Source organism: Pan paniscus, chromosome 6 (genome assembly GCF_029289425.2).
Source record: "Pan paniscus chromosome 6, NHGRI_mPanPan1-v2.0_pri, whole genome shotgun sequence".
NCBI lineage: Eukaryota > Metazoa > Chordata > Mammalia > Primates > Hominidae > Pan > Pan paniscus.
Genome location: NC_073255.2, coordinates 69,408,949 through 69,434,168, shown reverse-complemented (window position 1 = coordinate 69,434,168; position 25,220 = coordinate 69,408,949).

Genomic DNA, 25,220 nt, shown 5'->3' with positions numbered 1-25,220 from the left:
CATTCTATTCCACTCCATTCCATTCTGTTCTGTTTGATTCTATTCCATTCCATTGCATTCCATTCCATTTAACTCCATTCCGGTTGATTCCATTCCGTTCCATTTCATTCCATTCCATTCCATTCGGGTTGATTCCATTGCAGTCCATTCCATTCCATTCCATTCCATTCCAGTTGATTCCATTCCATTCCATTCCATTCCGGTTGATTCCATTACATTCCATTCCAGTCCAATCGATTCCATTTCATTCCATTCCATTCCATTCCAGTGGATTCCATTCCATTCCATTCCAGTGGATTCCATTCCATTCCATTCCATTCGGGTTGATTCCATTCCGTTCCTTTCCATTCCATTCCATTCCAATCTATTGCATTCCATTCCATTCCATTGCATTCGCCTTGATTCCATTCCATTCCATTCCATTCGTTTCCATTCCATTCGGGTTGATTCTATTCCATTCCATTCCATTCCATTCCATTCCAATCCATTCCATTCCATTTCATTCGGGTTGATTCCATTCCATTCCATTCCATTCCATTGCATTCCATTCCGATTGATCCCATTCCATTCCATTCCATTCCATACCATTCGGGTTGATTCCATTCTATGCCATTCCATTCCATTAAATTCCATTCCATTCCATTCGGGTTGATTCCTTTCCATTCCATTCCATTCGCTTCCATTACATTTCATTCCATTCCATTCCATTCGGGTTGATTCCATTCCATTCCATTCCATTCCAGTCCACTCCATACCACTCGGGTTGATTCCATAACCTGCCATTCCATTCCATTCCATTCCATTTCATTCCATTCCATTCCATTCCATTCCATTCCATTCCATTCCATTCCATTCCATTCCATTCCATTGGGGTTGATTCCATTCCATTCCATTCCATTCCATTCCATTACTTTCGGGTTGATTGCATTCCATTCCATTCCATTCAAGTCCATTCGATTCCATTCCATTCCATTTCAGTTGATTCCATTCCATTCCATTTCATTCCATTGCATTCCATTCGTGTTGATTTCTTTCCATTCCATTCCATTCCTGTTGATTGAATTCCATTCCATTCCATTCCATTCCGGTTGATTCCGTTCCATTCCATTCCATTCCATTCCATTACATTACATTCCAGTTGATTCCATTCCATTCCATTCCATTCCATTCCATTCCATTCGGGTTGATTCCATTCCATTCCATTCCATTCCGTTCCATTCCATTCCATTCCATTACATTCCATTGCATTCGTGTTGATTTCATTCCATTCCATTCCATTCCATTCCATTCCATTTCATTCCATTCCATTCCATTCGACTTGATTCCATTGCATTCCATTCCATTCCATTCCATTCCATTCCATTCCATTCCATTCCATAGCACTCGGGTTGATTACATAACCTGCCATTCCATTCCATTCCATTCCATTCCATTCCATTTCATTCCATTCCATTCCTTTCGGGTTGATTTCATTCCATTCCATTCCATTCCATTCCATTCCATTCCATTCCATTCCATTCCATTCCATTCCATTCGGGTTGATTGCTTTCCATTCCATTCCATTCCATTCCATTCCATTCGGGTTGATTCCATTCCATTCCATTCCATTCCATTCCATTCCATTCCATTCCATTATTTTCCTTTCGGGTTGATTCCTTTCGATTCCATTCCATTCCATTCCATTCCATTCCATTCCATTCCATTTCATTCCATTCCATTCCATTCGACTTGATTCCATTGCATTCCATTCCATTCCATTCCATTACATTACATTCCAGTTGATTCCATTCCATTCCATTCCATTCCATTCCATTCCATTACATTCTGGTTGATTCCATTCCATTGCGTTGCATTCCATTCCATTCCATTCCATTCCATTTCATTCGGGTTGATTGCATTCCATTCCATTCCATTCCATTCCATTCCGGTTGATTCTATTCCATACCATTCCATTCCATTCCAATCCATTCAATTCCATTCCATTCGGGTTGATTCCGTTCCATTCCAATCCATTCCGTTCCATTCCATTCCATTACATTCCATTGCATTCTGGTTGATTCCATTCTATTCCACTCCATTCCATTCTGTTCTGTTTGATTCTATTCCATTCCATTGCATTCCATTCCATTTAACTCCATTCCGGTTGATTCCATTCCGTTCCATTTCATTCCATTCCATTCCATTCGGGTTGATTCCATTGCAGTCCATTCCATTCCATTCCATTCCATTCCAGTTGATTCCATTCCATTCCATTCCATTCCGGTTGATTCCATTACATTCCATTCCAATCCAATCGATTCCATTTCATTCCATTCCATTCCAGTGGATTCCATTCCATTCCATTCCATTCCATTCCATTCCATTCCATTCCATTCCATTCGGGTTGATTCCATTCCGTTCCTTTCCATTCCATTCCATTCCAATCTATTCCATTCCATTCCATTCCATTGCATTCGCCTTGATTCCATTCCATTCCATTCCATTCGTTTCCATTCCATTCGGGTTGATTCTATTCCATTCCATTCCATTCCATTCCATTCCGTTCATTTCATTCGGGTTGATTCCATTCCATTCCATTCCATTCCATTGCATTCCATTCCGATTGATTCCATTCCATTCCATTCCATTCCATACCATTCGGGTTGATTCCATTCTATGCCATTCCATTCCATTCCATTCCATTCGGGGTGATTCCTTTCCATTCCATTCCATTCGCTTCCATTCCATTTCATTCCATTCCATTCCATTCGGGTTGATTCCAATCCATTCCATTCCATTCCAGTCCATTCCATACCACTCGGGTTGATTCCATAACCTGCCATTCCATTCCATTCCATTCCATTTCATTCCATTCCATTCCATTCCATTCCATTTCATTCCATTCCATTCCATTGGGGTTGATTCCATTCCATTCCATTCCATTCCATTCCTTTCGGGTTGATTGCATTCCATTCAAGTCCATTCGATTCCATTCCATTAAATTTCAGTTGATTCCATTCCATTCCATTTCATTCCATTGCATTCCATTCGTGTTGATTCCATTCCATTCCATTCCATTCCTGTTGATTGAATTCCAATCCATTCCATTCCATTCCGGTTGATTCCGTTCCATTCCATTCCATTCCATTCCATTCCATTCCATTCCATTGCATTCCATTCGGGTTGATTCCATTCCATTCCATTCCATTCCGTTCCATTCCATTCCATTCCATTACATTCCATTGCATTCGTGTTGATTTCATTCCATTCCATTCCATTCCATTCCATTTCATTCCATTCCATTCCATTCGACTTGATTCCATTGCATTCCATTCCATTTCATTCCATTCCATAGCACTCGGGTTGATTACATAACCTGCCATTCCATTCCATTCCATTCCATTCCAGTTCATTCCATTCCATTCCATTCGGGTTGATTTCATTCCATTCCATTCCATTCCATTCCATTCCATTCCATTCCATGCCATTCCTTTCCATTCCTTTCCATTCCATTCCATTCCGGTTTATTCCATTCCATTCCATTCTATTCCATTCCATTCCATTCCATTCCATTTGGGTTGAATCCATTCCATTCCATTCCATTCCATTCCATTCGTGTTGATTCCATTCCATTCCATTCCATTCGGGTTTATTCCATTCCATTCCATTCTATTCCATTCCATTCCATTCCATTCCATTCTGGTTGATTGCTTTCCATTCCATTCCATTCGGGTTGATTCCATTCCATTCCATTCCATTCCATTCCATTCCATTCCATTCCATTCCATTCTTTTCCTTTCGGGTTGATTCCATTCGATTCCATTCCATTCCATTCCATTCCATCCCATTTCATTCCATTCCATTCCATTCGACTTGATTCCATTGCATTCCATTCCATTCCATTCCATTACATTACATTCCAGTTGATTCCATTCCATTCCATTCCATTCCATTCCATTCCATTACATTCTGGTTGATTCCATTCCATTGCGTTGCATTCCATTCCATTCCATTCCATTCCATTGCATTCGGGTTGATTCCATTCCATTCCATTCCATTCCATTCCATTCCGGTTGATTCTATTCCATACCATTCCATTCCATTCCAATCCATTCAATTCCATTCCCTTCGGGTTGATTCCGTTCCATTCCAATCCATTCCGTTCCATTCCATTCCATTACATTCCATTGCATTCTGGTTGATTCCATTCTATTCCACTCCATTCCATTCTGTTCTGTTTGATTCTATTCCATTCCATTGCATTCCATTCCATTTAACTCCATTCCGGTTGATTCCATTCTGTTCCATTTCATTCCATTCCATTCCATTCGGGTTGATTCCATTGCAGTCCATTCCATTCCATTCCATTCCATTCCAGTTGATTCCATTCCATTCCATTCCATTCCGGTTGATTCCATTACATTCCATTCCAATCCAATCGATTCCATTTCATTCCATTCCATTCCAGTGGATTCCATTCCATTCCATTCCATTCCATTCCATTCCATTCCATTCGGGTTGATTCCTTTCCATTCCATTCCATTCGCTTCCATTCCATTTCATTCCATTCCATTCCATTCGGGTTGATTCCAATCCATTCCATTCCATTCCAGTCCATTCCATACCACTCGGGTTGATTCCATAACCTGCCATTCCATTCCATTCCATTCCATTTCATTCCATTCCATTCCATTCCATTCCATTTCATTCCATTCCATTCCATTGGGGTTGATTCCATTCCATTCCATTCCATTCCATTCCTTTCGGGTTGATTGCATTCCATTCAAGTCCATTCGATTCCATTCCATTAAATTTCAGTTGATTCCATTCCATTCCATTTCATTCCATTGCATTCCATTCGTGTTGATTCCATTCCATTCCATTCCATTCCTGTTGATTGAATTCCATTCCATTCCATTCCATTCCATTCCGGTTGATTCCGTTCCATTCCATTCCATTCCATTCCATTACATTCCATTCCATTCCATTCCATTCCATTCCATTCCATTCCATTGCATTCCATTCGGGTTGATTCCATTCCATTCCATTCCATTCCGTTCCATTCCATTCCATTCCATTACATTCCATTGCATTCGTGTTGATTTCATTCCATTCCATTCCATTCCATTCCATTTCATTCCATTCCATTCCATTCGACTTGATTCCATTGCATTCCATTCCATTTCATTCCATTCCATAGCACTCGGGTTGATTACATAACCTGCCATTCCATTCCATTCCATTCCATTCCATTTCATTCCATTCCATTCCATTCGGGTTGATTTCATTCCATTCAATTCCATTCCATTCCATTCCATTCCATGCCATTCCTTTCCATTCCTTTCCATTTCATTCCATTCGGGTTTATTCCATTCCATTCCATTCTATTCCATTCCTTTCCATTCCATTCCATTCCATTCCATTTGGGTTGATTCCATTCCATTCCATTCCATTCCATTCCATTCCATTCCATTCCATTCGTGTTGATTCCATTCAATTCCATTCCATTCGGGTTGATTCCATTCCATTCCATTCCATTCCATTCCGATTGATTCCATTCCATTCCATTCCATTCCATTCCATACCATTCGGGTTGATTCCATTCTATGCCATTCCATTCCATTCCATTCCATTCGATTTCATTCCATTCCATTCCATTCGGGTTGATTGCATTGCATTCCATTCCATTCCATTCCATTCCATTCCGATTGATTCCATTCCATTCCATTCCATTCCATTCGATTTCATTCCATTCCATTCCATTCGGGTTGATTGCATTCCATTCCATTCCATTCCATTCCGGTTGATTCCGTTCCATTCCATTCCATTCCATTCCATTCCATTCCATTCCATTCCATTCCATTCCATTCCATTGCATTCCATTCGGGTTGATTCCATTCCATTCCATTCCATTCCGTTCCATTCCATTCCATTCCATTACATTCCATTGCATTCGTGTTGATTTCATTCCATTCCATTCCATTCCATTCCATTTCATTCCATTCCATTCCATTCGACTTGATTCCATTGCATTCCATTCCATTTCATTCCATTCCATACCATTCGGGTTGATTCCATTCTATGCCATTCCATTCCATTCCATTCCATTCCATTCCATTCGGGTTGATTCCTTTCCATTCCGTTCCATTCCATTCCATTCCATTCGATTTCATTCCATTCCATTCCATTCGGGTTGATTGCATTCCATTCCATTCCATTCCATTCCATTCCATACCACTCGGGTTGATTCCATAACCTGCCATTCCATTCCATTCCATTCCATTCCATTCCATTTCATTCCATTCCTTTCCTTTCGGGTTGATTTCATTCCATTCCATTCCATTCCATTCCATTCCATTCGGGTTGATTGCATTCCGTTCCATTCCATTCCATTCCGATGCATTCGATTCCATTCCATTCCATTCCAGTTTGTTCGATTCCATTCCATTTCATTCCATTGCATTCCATTCGGTTTGATTCCATTCCATTCCTTTCCATTCGTGTTGATTTCATTCCATTCCATTCCATTCCATTCCATTACATTACATTCCAGTTGATTCCATTCCATTCCATTCCATTCCATTCCATTCCATTACATTCTGGTTGATTCCATTCCATTGCGTTGCATTCCATTCCATTCCATTCCATTCCATTGCATTCGGGTTGATTCCATTCCATTCCATTCCATTCCATTCCGGTTGATTCTATTCCATACCATTCCATTCCATTCCAATCCATTCAATTCCATTCCATTCGGGTTGATTCCGTTCCATTCCAATCCATTCCGTTCCATTCCATTCCATTACATTCCATTGCATTCTGGTTGATTCCATTCTATTCCACTCCATTCCATTCTGTTCTGTTTGATTCTATTCCATTCCATTGCATTCCATTCCATTTAACTCCATTCCGGTTGATTCCATTCCGTTCCATTTCATTCCATTCCTTTCCATTCGGGTTGATTCCATTGCAGTCCATTCCATTCCATTCCATTCCATTCCAGTTGATTCCATTCCATTCCATTCCATTCCGGTTGATTCCATTACATTCCATTCCAGTCCAATCGATTCCATTTCATTCCATTCCATTCCATTCCAGTGGATTCCATTCCATTCCATTCCAGTGGATTCCATTCCATTCCATTCCATTCGGGTTGATTCCATTCCGTTCCTTTCCATTCCATTCCATTCCAATCTATTGCATTCCATTCCATTCCATTGCATTCGCCTTGATTCCATTCCATTCCATTCCATTCGTTTCCATTCCATTCGGGTTGATTCTATTCCATTCCATTCCATTCCATTCCATTCCAATCCATTCCATTCCATTTCATTCGGGTTGATTCCATTCCATTCCATTCCATTCCATTGCATTCCATTCCGATTGATTCCATTCCATTCCATTCCATTCCATACCATTCGGGTTGATTCCATTCTATGCCATTCCATTCCATTAAATTCCATTCCATTCCATTCGGGTTGATTCCTTTCCATTCCATTCCATTCGCTTCCATTACATTTCATTCCATTCCATTCCATTCGGGTTGATTCCATTCCATTCCATTCCATTCCAGTCCATTCCATACCACTCGGGTTGATTCCATAACCTGCCATTCCATTCCAATCCATTCCATTTCATTCCATTCCATTCCATTCCATTCCATTCCATTTCATTCCATTCCATTCCATTGGGGTTGATTCCATTCCATTCCATTCCATTCCATTCCATTCCTTTCGGGTTGATTGCATTCCATTCCATTCCATTTAAGTCCATTCGATTCCATTCCATTCCATTTCAGTTGATTCCATTCCATTCCATTTCATTCCATTGCATTCCATTCGTGTTGATTCCATTCCATTCCATTCCATTCCTGTTGATTGAATTCCATTCCATTCCATTCCATTCCATTCCGGTTGATTCCGTTCCATTCCATTCCATTCCATTCCATTACATTGCATTCCAGTTGATTCCATTCCATTCCATTCCATTCCATTCCATTCCATTCGGGTTGATTCCATTCCATTCCATTCCATTCCGTTCCATTCCATTCCATTCCATTACATTCCATTGCATTCGTGTTGATTTCATTCCATTCCATTCCATTCCATTCCATTTCATTCCATTCCATTCCATTCGACTTGATTCCATTGCATTCCATTCCATTCCATTCCATTCCATTCCATTCCATTCCATAGCACTCGGGTTGATTACATAACCTGCCATTCCATTCCATTCCATTCCATTCCATTCCATTTCATTCCATTCCATTCCTTTCGGGTTGATTTCATTCCATTCCATTCCATTCCATTCCATTCCATTCCATTCCATTCCATTCCATTCGGGTTGATTGCTTTCCATTCCATTCCATTCCATTCCATTCCATTCGGGTTGATTCCATTCCATTCCATTCCATTCCATTCCACTATTTTCCTTTCGGGTTGATTCCTTTCGATTCCATTCCATTCCATTCCATTCCATTCCATTTCATTCCATTCCATTCCATTCGACTTGATTCCATTGCATTCCATTCCATTCCATTCCATTACATTACATTCCAGTTGATTCCATTCCATTCCATTCCATTCCATTCCATTCCATTACATTCTGGTTGATTCCATTCCATTTCATTCCATTCCATTCCATTCCGGTTGGTTCTATTCCATACCATTCCATTCCATTCCAATCCATTCAATTCCATTCCATTCGGATTGATTCCGTTCCATTCCAATCCATTCCGTTCCATTCCATTCCATTACATTCCATTGCATTCTGGTTGATTCCATTCTATTCCACTCCATTCCATTCTGTTCTGTTTGATTCTATTCCATTCCATTGCATTCCATTCCATTTAACTCCATTCCGGTTGATTCCATTCCGTTCCATTTCATTCCATTCCATTCCATTCGGGTTGATTCCATTGCAGTCCATTCCATTCCATTCCATTCCATTCCAGTTGATTCCATTCCATTCCATTCCATTCCGGTTGATTCCATTACATTCCATTCCAATCCAATCGATTCCATTTCATTCCATTCCATTCCAGTGGATTCCATTCCATTCCATTCCATTCCATTCCATTCCATTCGGGTTGATTCCATTCCGTTCCTTTCCATTCCATTCCATTCCAATCTATTCCATTCCATTCCATTCCATTGCATTCGCCTTGATTCCATTCCATTCCATTCCATTCGTTTCCATTCCATTCGGGTTGATTCTATTCCATTCCATTCCATTCCATTCCATTCCAATCCATTCCATTCCATTTCATTCGGGTTGATTCCATTCCATTCCATTCCATTCCATTGCATTCCATTCCGATTGATTCCATTCCATTCCATTCCATTCCATACCATTCTGGTTGATTCCATTGTATGCCATTCCATTCCATTCCATTCCATTCGGGTTGATTCCTTTCCATTCCATTCCATTCGCTTCCATTCCATTTCATTCCATTCCATTCCATTCGGGTTGATTCCATTCCATTCCATTCCATTCCAGTCCATTCCATACCACTCGGTTTGATTCCATAACCTGCCATTCCATTCCATTCCATTCCATTTCATTCCATTCCATTCCATTCCATTCCATTTCATTCCATTCCATTCCATTGGGGTTGATTCCATTCCATTCCATTCCATTCCATTCCATTCCTTTCGGGTTGATTGCATTCCATTCCATTCCATTCAAGTCCATTCGATTCCATTCCATTCCATTTCAGTTGATTCCATTCCATTCCATTTCATTCCATTGCATTCCATTCGTGTTGATTCCATACCATTCCATTCCATTCCTGTTGATTGAATTCCATTCCATTCCATTCCATTCCATTCCGCTTGATTCCGTTCCATTCCATTCCATTCCATTCCATTCCATTACATTCCAGTTGATTCCATTCCATTCCACTCCATTCCATTCCATTGCATTCCATTCGTGTTGATTCCATTCCATTCCATTCCATTCCGTTCCATTCCATTCCATTCCATTACATTCCATTGCATTCGTGTTGATTTCATTCCATTCCATTCCATTCCATTCCATTCCATTTCATTCCATTCCATTCCATTCGACTTGATTCCATTGCATTCCATGCCATTTCCTTCCATTCCATTCCATTTCATAGCACTCGGGTTGATTACATAACCTGCCATTCCATTCCATTCCATTCCATTCCATTTCATTCCATTCCATTCCTTTCGGGTTGATTTCATTCCATTCCATTCCATTCCATTCCATTCCATTTCATTCCATTCCATTCCATTCGAGTTGATTCCATTGCATTCCATTCCATTCCATTCCATTCCATTCCATTCCATTCCATTCCATACCACTCGGGTTGATTCCATAACCTGCCATTCCATTCCATTCCATTCCATTCCTTTCGTGTTGATTTCATTCCATTCCATTGCATTCCATTCCATTCCATTCCATTCCATTCGGGTTGATTGCATTCCATTCCATTCCATTCCATTCCAATCCATTCGATTCCATTCCATTCCAATCCAGTTGATTCCATTCCATTCCATTTCATTCCATTGCATTCCATTCGGTTTTATTCCATTCCATTCCATTCCATTCGTGTGGATTGCATTGCATTCCATTCCATTCCATTCCATTCGGGTTGATTCTGTTCCATTCCATTCCATTCCATTCCATTCCATTCCATTACATTCCAGTTGATTCCATTCCATTCCATTCCATTACATTACATTCGGTTTGATTCCATTCCATTACATTCCATTCCATTCCATTCCATTCCATGCCATTCCTTTCCATTCCTTTCCATTCCATTCCATTCGGGTTTATTCCATTCCATTCCATTCTATTCCATTCCATTCCATTCCATTCCATTCCATTTGGGTTGATTCCATTCCATTCCATTCCATTCCATTCCATTCCATTCCATTCGTTTTGATTCCATTCCATTCCATTCCATTCGGGTTGATTCCATTCCATTCCATTCCATTCCATTCCATTCCGATTGATTCTATTCCATTCCAATCCATTCCATACCATTCGGGTTGATTCCATTCTATGCCATTCCATTCCATTCCATTCCATTCCATTCCATTCCATTCCATTCCATTCCATTCCATTCGGGTTGATTCCTTTCCATTCCATTCCATTCCATTCCATTCCATTCCATTCCATTCCATTCCATTCCATTCGATTTCATTCCATTCCATTCCATTCGGGTTGATTGCATTCCATTCCATTCCATTCCATTCCATTCCATTCCATTCCATACCACTCGGGTTGATTCCATAACCTGCCATTCCATTCCATTCCATTCCATTCCATTCCATTCCATTCCATTTCATTCCATTCCTTTCCTTTCGGGTTGATTTCATTCCATTCCATTCCATTCCATTCCATTCCATTCGGGTTGATTGCATTCCGTTCCATTCCATTCCATTCCGATGCATTCGATTCCATTCCATTCCATTCCAGTTGATTCGATTCCATTCCATTTCATTCCATTGCATTCCATTCGGTTTGATTCCATTCCATTCCATTCCATTCGTGTTGATTGCATTCCATTCCATTCCATAACATTACATTACATTACATTACATTCCAGTTGATTCCATTCCATTCCATTCCATTCCATTCCATTCCATTCCATTACATTCTGGGTGATTCCATTCCATTGCGTTGCATTCCATTCCATTCCATTCCATTCCATTTCATTCGGGTTGATTCCATTCCATTCCATTCCATTTCATTCCATTCCATTCCTTTCGGGTTGATTTCATTCCATTCCATTCCATTCCATTCCATTCCATTTCATTCCATTCCATTCCATTCGAGTTGATTCCATTGCATTCCATTCCATTCCATTCCATTCCATTCCATTCCATTCCATTCCATACCACTCGGGTTGATTCCATAACCTGCCATTCCATTCCATTCCATTCCATTCCTTTCGTGTTGATTTCATTCCATTCCATTGCATTCCATTCCATTCCATTCCATTCCATTCGGGTTGATTGCATTCCATTCCATTCCATTCCATTCCAATCCATTCGATTCCATTCCATTCCAATCCAGTTGATTCCATTCCATTCCATTTCATTCCATTGCATTCCATTCGGTTTTATTCCATTCCATTCCATTCCATTCGTGTTGATTGCATTGCATTCCATTCCATTCCATTCCATTCGGGTTGATTCTGTTCCATTCCATTCCATTCCATTCCATTCCATTCCATTACATTCCAGTTGATTCCATTCCATTCCATTCCATTACATTACATTCGGTTTGATTCCATTCCATTACATTCCATTCCATTCCATTCCATTCCATGCCATTCCTTTCCATTCCTTTCCATTCCATTCCATTCGGGTTTATTCCATTCCATTCCATTCTATTCCATTCCATTCCATTCCATTCCATTCCATTTGGGTTGATTCCATTCCATTCCATTCCATTCCATTCCATTCCATTCCATTCGTTTTGATTCCATTCCATTCCATTCCATTCGGGTTGATTCCATTCCATTCCATTCCATTCCATTCCATTCCGATTGATTCTATTCCATTCCAATCCATTCCATACCATTCGGGTTGATTCCATTCTATGCCATTCCATTCCATTCCATTCCATTCCATTCCATTCCATTCCATTCCATTCCATTCCATTCCATTCGGGTTGATTCCTTTCCATTCCATTCCATTCCATTCCATTCCATTCCATTCCATTCCATTCGATTTCATTCCATTCCATTCCATTCGGGTTGATTGCATTCCATTCCATTCCATTCCATTCCATTCCATTCCATTCCATACCACTCGGGTTGATTCCATAACCTGCCATTCCATTCCATTCCATTCCATTCCATTCCATTCCATTTCATTCCATTCCTTTCCTTTCGGGTTGATTTCATTCCATTCCATTCCATTCCATTCCATTCCATTCGGGTTGATTGCACTCCGTTCCATTCCATTCCATTCCGATGCATTCGATTCCATTCCATTCCATTCCAGTTGATTCGATTCCATTCCATTTCATTCCATTGCATTCCATTCGGTTTGATTCCATTCCATTCCATTCCATTCGTGTTGATTGCATTCCATTCCATTCCATTACATTACATTACATTACATTACATTCCAGTTGATTCCATTCCATTCCATTCCATTCCATTCCATTCCATTCCATTACATTCTGGGTGATTCCATTCCATTGCGTTGCATTCCATTCCATTCCATTCCATTCCATTTCATTCGGGTTGATTCCATTCCATTCCATTCCATTCCATTCCATTCCGGTTGATTCTATTCCATACCATTCCATTCCATTCCAATCCATTCAATTCCATTCCATTCGGGTTGATTCCGTTCCATTCCAATCCATTCCGTTCCATTCCATTCCATTACATTCCATTGCATTCTGGTTGATTCCATTCTATTCCACTCCATTCCATTCTGTTCTGTTTGATTCTATTCCATTCCATTGCATTCCATTCCATTTAACTCCATTCCAGTTGATTCCATTCCGTTCCATTTCATTCCATTCCATTCCATTCGGGTTGATTCCATTGCAGTCCATTCCATTCCATTCCATTCCATTCCAGTTGATTCCATTCCATTCCATTCCATTCCGGTTGATTCCATTACATTCCATTCCAATCCAATCGATTCCATTTCATTCCATTCCATTCCAGTGGATTCCATTCCATTCCATTCCATTCCATTCCATTCGGGTTGATTCCATTCCGTTCCTTTCCATTCCATTCCATTCCAATCTATTCCATTCCATTCCATTCCATTGCATTCGCCTTGATTCCATTCCATTCCATTCCATTCGTTTCCATTCCATTCGGGTTGATTCTATTCCATTCCATTCCATTCCATTCCATTCCAATCCATTCCATTCCATTTCATTCGGGTTGATTCCATTCCATTCCATTCCATTCCATTGCGTTCCATTCCGATTGATTCCATTCCATTCCATTCCATTCCATACCATTCGGGTTGATTCCATTCTATGCCATTCCATTCCATTCCATTCCATTCCATTCGGGTTGATTCCTTTCCATTCCATTCCATTCGCTTCCATTACATTTCATTCCATTCCATTCCATTCGGGTTGATTCCATTCCATTCCATTCCATTCCAGTCCATTCCATACCACTCGGGTTGATTCCATAACCTGCCATTCCATTCCATTCCATTCCATTTCATTCCATTCCATTCCATTCCATTCCATTCCATTCCATTCCATTCCATTCCATTCCATTCCATTCCATTCCATTGGGGTTGATTCCATTCCATTCCATTCCATTCCATTCCATTCCTTTCGGGTTGATTGCATTCCATTCCATTCCATTCAAGTCCATTCGATTCCATTCCATTCCATTTCAGTTGATTCCATTCCATTCCATTTCATTCCATTGCATTCCATTCGTGTTCATTCCATACCATTCCATTCCATTCCTGTTGATTGAATTCCATTCCATTCCATTCCATTCCATTCCATTCCATTCTGATAGATTCCATTCCATTCCAGTTGATTCGATTCCATTCCATTTCATTCCATTGCATTCCATTCGGTTTGATTCCATTCCATTCCATTCCATTCGTGTTGATTGCATTCCATTCCATTCCATTACATTCCATTGCATTCGTGTTGGTTTCATTCCATTCCATTCCATTCCATTCCATTTCATTCCATTCCATTCCATTCGACTTGATTCCATTGCATTCCATTCCATTTCATTCCATTCCATTCCATTCGATAGCACTCGGGTTGATTACATAACCTGCCATTCCATTCCATTCCATTCCATTCCATTTCATTCCATTCCATTCCTTTCGGGTTGATTTCATTCCATTCCATTCCATTCCATTCCATTCCATTTCATTCCATTCCATTCCATTCGAGTTGATTCCATTGCATTCCATTCCATTCCATTCCATTCCATTCCATTCCATTCCATACCACTCGGGTTGATTCCATAACCTGCCATTCCATTCCATTCCATTCCATTCCTTTCGTGTTGATTTCATTCCATTCCATTGCATTCCATTCCATTCCATTCCATTCGGGTTGATTGCATTCCATTCCATTCCATTCCATTCCAATCCATTCGATTCCATTCCATTCCATTCCAGTTGATTCCATTCCATTCCATTTCATTCCATTGCATTCCATTCGGTTTTATTCCATTCCATTCCATTCCATTCGTGTTGATTGCATTGCATTCCATTCCATTCCATTCCATTCGGGTTGATTGTGTTCCATTCCATTCCATTCCATTCCATTCCATTCCATTACATTCCAGTTGATTCCATTCCATTCCATTCCATTCCATTCCATTCGGTTTGATTCCATTCCATTCCATTCCATTCCATTCCTTTCCATTCCATGCCATTCCTTTCCATTCCTTTCCATTCCATTCCATTCGGGTTTATTCCATTCCATTCCATTCTATTCCATTCCATTCCATTCCATTCCATTCCATTTGGGTTGATTCCATTCCATTCCATTCCATTCCATTCCATTCCATTCCATTCCATTCGTGTTGATTCCATTCCATTCCATTCCATTCGGGTTGATTCCATTCCATTCCATTCCATTCCATTCCATTCCGATTGATTCTATTCCATTCCATTCCATTCCATACCATTCGGGTTGATTCCATTCTATGCCATTCCATTCCATTCCATTCCATTCCATTCCATTCCATTCCATTCGGGTTGATTCCTTTCCATTCCATTCCATTCCATTCCATTCCATTCGATTTCATTCAATTCCATTCCATTCGGGTTGATTGCATTCCATTCCATTCCATTCCATTCCATTCCATTCCATTCCATTCCATACCACTCGGGTTGATTCCATAACCTGCCATTCCATTCCATTCCATTCCATTCCATTCCATTTCATTCCATTCCTTTCCTTTCGTGTTGATTTCATTCCATTCCATTCCATTCCATTCCATTCCATTCGGGTTGATTGCATTCCGTTCCATTCCATTCCATTCCGATGCATTCGATTCCATTCCATTCCATTCCAGTTGATTCGATTCCATTCCATTTCATTCCATTGCATTCCATTCGGTTTGATTCCATTCCATTCCATTTCATTCGTGTTGATTGCATTCCATTCCATTCCATTACATTACATTTCATTACATTCCAGTTGATTCCAATCCATTCCATTCCATTCCATTCCATTCCATTCCATTCCATTCCATTACATTCTGGTTGATTCCATTCCATTGCGTTGCATTCCATTCCATTCCATTCCATTCCATTGCATTCGGGTTGATTCCATTCCATTCCATTCCATTCCATTCCATTCCATTCCGGTTGATTCTATTCCATACCATTCCATTCCATTCCAATCCTTTCAATTCCATTCCATTCGGGTTGATTCCGTTCCATTCCAATCCATTCCGTTCCATTCCATTCCATTACATTCCATTGCATTCTGGTTGATTCCATTCTATTCCACTCCATTCCATTCTGTTCTGTTTGATTCTATTCCATTCCATTGCATTCCATTCCATTTAACTCCATTCTGGTTGATTCCATTCCGTTCCATTTCATTCCATTCCATTCCATTCGGGTTGATTCCATTGCAGTCCATTCCATTCCATTCCATTCCATTCCAGTTGATTCCATTCCATTCCATTCCATTCCGGTTGATTCCATTCCATTCCATTCCAATCCAATCGATTCCATTTCATTCCATTCCATTCCAGTGGATTCCATTCCATTCCATTCCATTCCATTCCATTCGGGTTGATTCCATTCCGTTCCTTTCCATTCCATTCCATTCCAATCTATTCCATTCCATTCCATTCCATTGCATTCGCCTTGATTCCATTCCATTCCATTCCATTCGTTTCCATTCTATTCGGGTTGATTCTATTCCATTCCATTCCATTCCATTCCATTCCGTTCATTTCATTCGGGTTGATTCCATTCCATTCCATTCCATTCCATTCCATTGCATTCCATTCCGATTGATTCCATTCCATTCCATTCCATTCCATACCATTCGGGTTGATTCCATTCTATGCCATTCCATTCCATTCCATTCCATTCCATTCCATTCCATTCGGGTTGATTCCTTTCCATTCCATTCCATTCGCTTCCATTCCATTTCATTCCATTCCATTCCATTCGGGTTGATTCCAATCCATTCCATTCCATTCCAGTCCATTCCATACCACTCGGGTTGATTCCATAACCTGCCATTCCATTCCATTCCATTCCATTCCATTCCATTCCATTCCATTCCATTCCATTTCATTCCATTCCATTCCATTCCATTCCATTTCATTCCATTCCATTCCATTGGGGTTGATTCCATTCCATTCCATTCCATTCCATTCCTTTCGGGTTGATTGCATTCCATTCAAGTCCATTCGATTGCATCCCATTAAATTTCAGTTGATTCCATTCCATTCCATTTCATTCCATTGCATTCCATTCGTGTTGATTCCATTCCATTCCATTCCATTCCATTCCTGTTGATTGAATTCCATTCCATTCCATTCCATTCCGGTTGATTCCGTTCCATTCCATTCCATTCCATTCCATTCCATTCCATTCCATTACATTCCATTCCATTCCATTCCATTGCATTCCATTCGGGTTGATTCCATTCCATTCCATTCCATTCCGTTCCATTCCATTCCATTCCATTACATTCCATTGCATTCGTGTTGATTTCATTCCATTCCATTCCATTCCATTCCATTTCATTCCATTCCATTCCATTCGACTTGATTCCATTGCATTCCATTCCATTTCATTCCATTCCATAGCACTCGGGTTGATTACATAACCTGCCATTCCATTCCATTCCATTCCATTCCAGTTCATTCCATTCCATTCCATTCGGGTTGATTTCATTCCATTCCATTCCATTCCATTCCATTCCATTCCATGCCATTCCTTTCCATTCCTTTCCATTCCATTCCATTCGGGTTTATTCCATTCCATTCCATTCTATTCCATTCCATTCCATTCCATTCCATTCCATTCCACTTGGGTTGATTCCATTCCATTCCATTCCATTCCATTCCATTCGTGTTGATTCCATTCCATTCCATTCCATTGGGGTTTATTACATTCCATTCCATTCTATTCCCTTCCATTCCATTCCATTCCATTCCATTCCATTCTGGTTGATTGCTTTCCATTCCATTCCATTCCATTCCATTCCATTCGGGTTGATTCCATTCCATTCCATTCCATTCCATTCCATTCCATTCCATTCCATTCCATTCTTTTCCTTTCGGGTTGATTCCATTCGATTCCATTCCATTCCATTCCATTCCATTCCATTTCATTCCATTCCATTCCATTCGACTTGATTCCATTGCATTCCATTCCATTCCATTCCATTACATTACATTCCAGTTGATTCCATTCCATTCCATTCCATTCCATTCCATTCCATTACATTCTGGTTGATTCCATTCCATTGCGTTGCATTCCATTCCATTCCATTCCATTCCATTGCATTCGGGTTGATTCCATTCCATTCCATTCCATTCCATTCCATTCCGGTTGATTCTATTCCATACCATTCCATTCCATTCCAATCCATTCATTTCCATTCCATTCGGGTTGATTCCTTTCCATTCCAATCCATTCCCTTGCATTCCATTCCATTACATTCCATTGCATTCTGGTTGATTCCATTCTATTCCACTCCATTCCATTCTGTTCTGTTTGATTCTATTCCATTCCATTGCATTCCATTCCATTTAACTCCATTCCGGTTGATTCCATTCCGTTCCATTTCATTCCATTCCATTCCATTCGGGTTGATTCCATTGCAGTCCATTCCATTCCATTCCATTCCAATCCAATCGATTCCATTTCATTCCATTCCATTCCAGTGGATTCCATTCCATTCCATTCCATTCCATTCGGGTTGATTCCATTCCGTTCCTTTCCATTCCATTCCATTCCAATCTATTCCATTCCATTCTATTCCACTGCATTCGCCTTGATTCCATTCCATTCCATTCCATTCGTTTCCATTCCATTCGGGTTGATTCTATTCCATTCCATTCCATTCCATTCCATTCCATTCCGTTCATTTCATTCGGGTTGATTCCATTCCATTCCATTCCATTCCATTGCATTCCATTCCGATTGATTCCATTCCATTCCATTCCATTCCATACCATTCGGGTTGATTCCATTCTATGCCATTCCATTCCATTCCATTCCATTCCATTCCATTCGGGTTGATTCCTTTCCATTCCATTCCATTCGCTTCCATTCCATTTCATTCCATTCCATTCCATTCGGGTTGATTCCAATCCATTCCATTCCATTCCAGTCCATTCCATACCACTCGGGTTGATTCCATAACCTGCCATTCCATTCCATTCCATTCCATTTCATTCCATTCCATTCCATTCCATTCCATTTCATTCCATTCCATTCCATTGGGGTTGATTCCATTCCATTCCATTCCATTCCATTCCTTTCGGGTTGATTGCATTCCATTCAAGTCCATTCGATTCCATTCCATTAAATTTCAGTTGATTCCATTCCATTCCATTTCATTCCATTGCATTCCATTCGTGTTGATTCCATTCCATTCCATTCCATTCCTGTTGATTGAATTCCATTCCATTCCATTCCATTCCATTCCGGTTGATTCCGTTCCATTCCATTCCATTCCATTCCATTACATTCCATTCCATTCCATTCCATTCCATTCCATTGCATTCCATTCGGGTTGATTCCATTCCATTCCATTCCATTCCGTTCCATTCCATTCCATTCCATTACATTCCATTGCATTCGTGTTGATTTCATTCCATTCCATTCCATTCCATTCCATTTCATTCCATTCTATTCCATTCTACTTGATTCCATTGCATTCCATTCCATTTCATTCCATTCCATAGCACTCGGGTTGATTACATAACCTGCCATTCCATTCCATTCCATTCCATTCCATTTCATTTCATTCCATTCCATTCGGGTTGATTTCATTCCATTCCATTCCATTCCATTCCATTCCATTCCATGCCATTCCTTTCCATTCCTTTCCATTCCATTCCATTCGGGTTTATTCCATTCCATTCCATTCTATTCCATTCCTTTCCATTCCATTCCATTCCATTCCATTCCATTTGGGTTGATTCCATTCCATTCCATTCCATTCCATTCCATTCCATTCGTGTTGATTCCATTCCATTCCATTCCATTCGGGTTGATTCCATTCCATTCCATTCCATTCCATTCCATTCCGATTGATTCCATTCCATTCCATTCCATTCCATTCCATACCATTCGGGTTGATTCCATTCTATGCCATTCCATTCCATTCCATTCCTTTCGATTTCATTCCATTCCATTCCATTCGGGTTGATTGCATTCCATTCCATTCCATTCCATTCCATTCCATTCCGATTGATTCCATTCCATTCCATTCCATTGCATTCCATTCCATTCGATTTCATTCCATTCCATTCCATTCGGGTTGATTGCATTCCATTCCATTCCATTCCATTCCGGTTGATTCCGTTCCATTCCATTCCATTCCATTTCATTCCATTCCATTCCATTCCATTGCATTCCATTCGGGTTGATTCCATTTCATTCCATTCCATTCCGTTCCATTCCATTCCATTCCATTACATTCCATTGCATTCGTGTTGATTTCATTCCATTCCATTCAATTCCATTCCATTTCATTCCATTCCATTCCATTCGACTTGATTCCATTGCATTCCATTCCATTTCATTCCATTCCATAGCACTCGGGTTGATTACATAACCTGCCATTCCATTCCATTCCATTCCATTCCAGTTCATTCCATTCCATTCCATTCGGGTTGATTTCATTCCATTCCATTCCATTCCATTCCATTCCATTCCATGCCATTCCTTTCCATTCCTTTCCATTCCATTCCATTCGGGTTTATTCCATTCCATTCCATTCAATTCCTTTCCATTCCATTCCATTCCATTCCATTCCATTTGGGTTGATTCCATTCCATTCCATTCCATTCCATTCCATTCCATTCGTGTTGATTCCATTCCATTCCATTCCATTCGGGTTTATTCCATTCCAATCCATTCTATTCCATTCCATTCCATTCCATTCCATTCCATTCCATTCCATTCCATTCCATTCCATTCTGATTGATTGCTTTCCATTCCATTCCATTCCATTCCATTCCATTCGGGTTGATTCCATTCCATTCCATTCCATTCCATTCCATTCCATTCTTTTCCTTTCGGGTTGATTCCATTCGATTCCATTCCATTCCATTCCATTCCATTCCATTCCATTTCATTCCATTCCATTCCATTCGACTTGATTCCATTGCATTCCATTCCATTCCATTCCATTACATTACATTCCAGTTGATTCCATTCCATTCCATTCCATTCCATTCCATTCCATTACATTCTCGTTGATTCCATTCCATTGCGTTGCATTCCATTCCATTCCATTCCATTCCATTGCATTCGGGTTGATTCCATTCCATTCCATTCCATTCCATTCCATTCCATTCCGGTTGATTCTATTCCATACCATTCCATTCCATTCCAATCCATTCAATTCCATTCCATTCGGGTTGATTCCGTTCCATTCCAATCCATTCCCTTCCATTCCTTTCCATTACATTCCATTGCATTCTGGTTGATTCCATTCTATTCCACTCCATTCCATTCTGTTCTGTTTGATTCTATTCCATTCCATTGCATTCCATTCCATTTAACTCCATTCCGGTTGATTCCATTCCGTTCCATTTCATTCCATTCCATTCCATTCGGGTTGATTCCATTGCAGTCCATTCCATTCCATTCCATTCCATTCCAGTTGATTCCATTCCATCCCATTCCATTCCAGTTGATTCCATTCCATTCCATTCCAATCCAATCGATTCCATTTCATTCCATTCCATTCCAGTGGATTCCATTCCATTCCATTCCATTCCATTCCATTCCATTCCATTCGGGTTGATTCCATTCCGTTCCTTTCCATTCCATTCCATTCCAATCTATTCCATTCCATTCCATTCCATTGCATTCGCCTTGATTCCATTCCATTCCATTCGTTTCCATTCCATTCCATTTCATTCGGGTTGATTCCATTCCATTCCATTCCATTCCATTGCATTCCATTCCGATTGATTCCATTCCATTCCATTCCATTCCATACCATTCGGGTTGATTCCATTCTATGCCATTCCATTCCATTCCATTCCATTCGGGTTGATTCCTTTCCATTCCATTCCATTCCATACCATTCGGGTTGATTCCATTCTATGCCATTCCATTCCATTCCATTCCATTCCATTCCATTCCATTCGGGTTGATTCCTTTCCATTCCATTCCATTCGCTTCCATTCCATTTCATTCCATTCCATTCCATTCGGGTTGATTCCATTCCATTCCATTCCATTCCAGTCCATTCCATACCACTCGGGTTGATTCCATAACCTGCCATTCCATTCCATTCCATTCCATTTCATTCCATTCCATTCCATTCCATTCCATTCCATTCCATTTCATTCCATTCCATTCCATTGGGGTTGATTCCATTCCATTCCATTCCATTCCATTCCATTCCATTCCATTCCATTCCTTTCGGGTTGATTGCATTCCATTCCATTCCATTCAAGTCCATTCGATTCCATTCCATTCCATTTCAGTTGATTCCATTCCATTCCATTTCATTCCATTGCATTCCATTCGTGTTGATTACATTCCATTCCATTCCATTCCTGTTGATTGAATTCCATTCCATTCCATTCCATTCCATTCCGGTTGATTCCGTTCCATTCCATTCCATTCCATTCCATTACATTCCAGTTGATTCCATTCCATTCCATTCCATTCCATTCCATTCCATTCCATTCCATTCGGGTTGATTCCATTCCATTCCATTCCATACCGTTCCATTCCATTCCATTCCATTACATTCCATTGCATTCGTGTTGATTTCATTCCATTCCATTCCATTCCATTCCATTCCATTCGACTTGATTCCATTGCATTCCATTCCATTCCATTCCATTCCATTCCATTCCATAGCACTCGGGTTGATTACATAACCTGCCATTCCATTCCATTCCATTCCATTCCATTCCATTCCATTCCATTCCATTCCATTTCATTCCATTCCATTCCTTTCGGGTTGATTTCATTCCATTCCATTCCATTCCATTCCATTCCATTCCATTCCATTCCATTCTGGTTGATTGCTTTCCATTCCATTCCATTCCATTCCATTCCATTCGGGTTGATTCCATTCCATTCCATTCCATTCCATTCTTTTCCTTTCGGGTTGATTCCATTCGATTCCATTCCATTCCATTCCATTCCATTCCATTCCATTTCATTCCATTCCATTCCATTCGACTTGATTCCATTGCATTCCATTCCATTCCATTACATTACATTACCTTCCAGTTGATGCCATTCCATTCCATTCCATTCCATTCCATTCCATTCCATTACATTCTGGTTGATTCCATTCCATTGCGTTGCATTCCATTCCATTCCATTCCATTCCATTGCATTCGGGTTGATTCCATTCCATTCCATTCCATTCCATTCCATTCCGGTTGATTCTATTCCATACCATTCCATTCCATTCCAATCCATTCAATTCCATTCCATTCGGGTTGATTCCGTTCCATTCCAATCCATTCCCTTCCATTCCATTCCATTACATTCCATTGCATTCTGGTTGATTCCATTCTATTCCACTCCATTCCATTCTGTTCTGTTTGATTCTATTCCATTCCATTGCATTCCATTCCATTTAACTCCATTCCGGTTGATTCCATTCCGTTCCATTTCATTCCATTCCATTCCATTCGGGTTGATTCCATTGCAGTCCATTCCATTCCATTCCATTCCATTCCAGTTGATTCCATTACATTCCATTCCATTCCGGTTGATTCCATTACATTCCATTCCAATCCAATCGATTCCATTTCATTCCATTCCATTCCAGTGGATTCCATTCCATTCCATTCCATTCCATTCCATTCCATTCCATTCCATTCCATTCGGGTTGATTCCATTCCGTTCCTTTCCATTCCATTCCATTCCAATCTATTCCATTCCATTCCATTCCATTCCATTCGCCTTGATTCCATTCCATTCCATTCCATTCGTTTCCATTCCATTCGGGTTGATTCTATTCCATTCCATTCCATTCCATTCCATTCCATTCATTTCATTCGGGTTGATTCCATTCCATTCCATTCCATTCCATTGCATTCCATTCCGATTGATTCCATTCCATTCCATTCCATTCCATACCATTCGGGTTGATTCCATTCTATGCCATTCCATTCCATTCCATTCCATTCCATTCCATTCGGGTTGATTCCTTTCCATTCCATTCCATTCGCTTCCATTCCATTTCATTCCATTCCATTCCTTTCGGGTTGATTTCATTCCATTCCATTCCATTCCATTCCATTTCATTCCATTCCATTCCATTCGGGTTGATTCCATTCCATTCCATTCCATTCCATTCCATTCCTTTCGGGTTGATTGCATTCCATTCCATTCCATTCAAGTCCATTCGATTCCATTCCATTCCATTTCAGTTGATTCCATTCCATTCCATTTCATTCCATTGCAGTCCATTCGTGTTGATTCCATTCCATTCCATTCCATTCCTGTTGATTGAATTCCATTCCATTCCATTCCATTCCATTCCAGTTGATTCCGTTCCATTCCATTCCATTCCATTCCATTACATTACATTCCAGTTGATTCCATTCCATTCCATTCCATTCCATTCCATTCCATTCCATTGCATTCCATTCCGGTTGATTCCATTCCATTCCATTCCATTCCATTCCGTTCCATTCCATTCCATTCCATTCCATTGCATTCGTGTTGATTTCATTCCATTCCATTCCATTCCATTCCATTTCATTCCATTCCATTCCATTCGACTTGATTCCATTGCATTCCATTCCATTTCATTCCATTCCATTCCATTCCATAGCACTCGGGTTGATTACATAGCCTGCCATTCCATTCCATTCCATTCCATTCCAATTCATTCCATTCCATTCCTTTCGGGTTGATTTCATTCCATTCCATTCCATTCCATTCCATTCGGGTTGATTGCTTTCCATTCCATTCCATTCCATTCCATTCCATTCGGGTTGATTCCATTCCATTCCATTCCATTCCATTCCATTCTTTTCCTTTCGGGTTGATTCCATTCCATTCCATTCCATTCCATTCCTTTCCATTCCATTTCATTCCATT